Source organism: Ornithodoros turicata, chromosome 1, assembly GCF_037126465.1.
Source record: "Ornithodoros turicata isolate Travis chromosome 1, ASM3712646v1, whole genome shotgun sequence".
NCBI classification, from domain to species: Eukaryota; Metazoa; Arthropoda; class Arachnida; order Ixodida; family Argasidae; genus Ornithodoros; species Ornithodoros turicata.
The window spans coordinates 222186584-222188852 of record NC_088201.1 but is presented as its reverse complement, the minus strand read 5'-3'; the positions used below and the strand labels follow the sequence as shown (position 1 = coordinate 222188852).

The following is a 2269-nucleotide window of genomic DNA, read 5'->3' as shown; positions in this document are numbered from 1 at the left end:
TAACGCGGATTAGGTTGACCATTTACGGCCGCTACGATACTTTTAGCGTTTATCTTTGAATGCAGCACATTTATAAGGGACCGACAGGGCAACATTGTGCTGTCATTCTCCCAGTTGCATCACTCCGTAACAGTTCAACGAAGAGTTTCCCATTCGTTTTAAAGAGCTTCCCACTTATACTATATTTATTCAGAGAAATTTGTTGTTTCCCTTCGCTTTCAAATGAGCGTTGGCAAAGCTTGTGCTGTCACTAGAGACGGATGCATTTGGATATCTTGTTTTGCATTGTCCATGTCATTTCCGTAGTCAGTGTTGGTTACCGGAAACGATACTGGAGACGACGAACGTAGAAAATAGAAACAAACAAAACTATTGTCCCTTTGAGCCTAGGTGGGCACCCAATCTCCAGATACCCGTAGGAAAATCTCATGAACACGTCGCGGCCCATGCCAGGAAGGTTATATATGGGGTGCCGGCGGAAATCACTCCCCAGATACGCCGTTGTGTTGGCGTTCATATGAACGGTTCTCTGGCGATGCAAATTTGATAAATCAAAGCAGGTTTCAGGTCGTCATCGTAACCTAGGTCATAATGTTTGATTTCTGTATTGATATAGCCATTATGAACATTAGCTGACATGATGTGAATCCTCACACCGCGCCACACGACGACGTCATGTGTACGAACCTCTACAATAAAACCACCGGCGTCCGTAGCCGGATTCAAACCCGAAACTTTAAGATCAGTAAAAAATTCAACCTTCGGAACCGCAAATTCGGTTGACAAAGGAGACTCTGATCGCGAACAATCACCAGTGTTTCGACACAACAGACACCACATAGGTCATGTCACGATGTCATTAAACACTGCAACATCAAGTTATATGCAAGTGCTAGAAAAGTACAAAATCCAAGGTAGGAAGAATATATAGGTGTACTATAATATTTTGTTCATGAACAACACTCCTTTATTCGAACAGGGATTCCAGCAGCGAATGGTCCATTGGAAGCTTTCAGCTGCGGAATCTGCGATAAGACCTTTTCAAGCGCGGCTTACAGGAATCGCCATTGGAAGCGCGTGCACTACCGTACGGGAGGAAGACATGTCTGTTCCCTCTGCGGTTATTCCACCGACAGGAAAGACAGATGATAGTTCATCGGAGGACACACACGAACGAGCGTCCTTTTGCCTGTACCGATTGTAATGGCGCCTACAGGTCACAGAATGCTCTGACGCAACACTTCCGGCGCCTTCATGAGAAAGACCTTCAGTATATGTGCGAAATATGCGGGACTTCCTATTTTGTGCCAGTCGAACTGGAAAGGCACCAGAGACGCCACACCGGAGAAAGACACTTTGTTTGCAAGACATGCATGAAACCCTTTCGTGATCATCAGATCCTCTCTCGGGACGATCTGGCTCATCACGAAAAAAAGACAGAAATATAATGACTCACTGGGGGACTACAGAAGGTGCAGCTACCCATGCGACTGTGAAGTACAAATATAAACGCCCGACGAGGGGCTGACTGATATGTAAGATTATTTTCATGCCTTCCGAGAATAAGTAAAGACTGACTCCGTCTCATTTCTATCATTTCAGCTCAAGAAGATGCAGCATGGGATGGCCCAACTAAATTTAGCTGACTCTTATTATACCATCAATATGTCCGTCCTCATACAGAAATAAAGCGTTGACACTGTCTTCCATTGCCGGTGCCGTCGTGCTTGATATGAGGCTTTGTCCCAGGAGTACATAACGCCGAGGGTGCACTGCTCAATAGTGTCCCTCTAGGAAACCTCCATGTCAGTCTCATTATGTTATGTTCCAAACAACGGAAACAACTTGGAGATAACCCATGCATACGTGCCTTACTCTGAAATGACGCCTTGCAACGCCGTGTTGCCAAGAGAGTGACTGGCGTTCATGGGATCGCCGAATCCTTGACGTGATGCAAACGACTGAATTACTGAGTCCGAAGCCAATCGGGTTTCTTCGATCAGATCTGGTTCCAGACTGAACCCAAACTTTAGCGAGAATGAGGATCAGGAAATATTCAGGAACGGCGTATCAGGATCTATTCGGTAGTTTATTCTGGGACTGAATGTGTCCTGAACCATAAACTGAATGTAACTGGGACAAAGTCATATTTGTCTGATGATACCCATATATGCACCTGAGAGAAAACGCTCTGTTAGGAAAATGTATACCTTGTAGGGTATAAACGGCTTGTCTAAGGGCGCCTACCAGGTAAAAGATTGTACCCTCC

General features: G+C 45.3%; 1 long non-coding RNA gene across 1 annotated transcript; it reads left to right on the top strand.

Annotated features, from left to right (window-relative positions):
* Positions 1 to 1443: 1443 nt before the first annotated feature.
* LOC135376950 (uncharacterized) lies at positions 1444 to 1707 on the top strand. Its single transcript, XR_010417923.1, has 2 exons — positions 1444 to 1535; positions 1603 to 1707. It is a non-coding gene; the product is annotated as an uncharacterized LOC135376950 (long non-coding RNA).
* Positions 1708 to 2269: the final 562 nt, after the last annotated feature.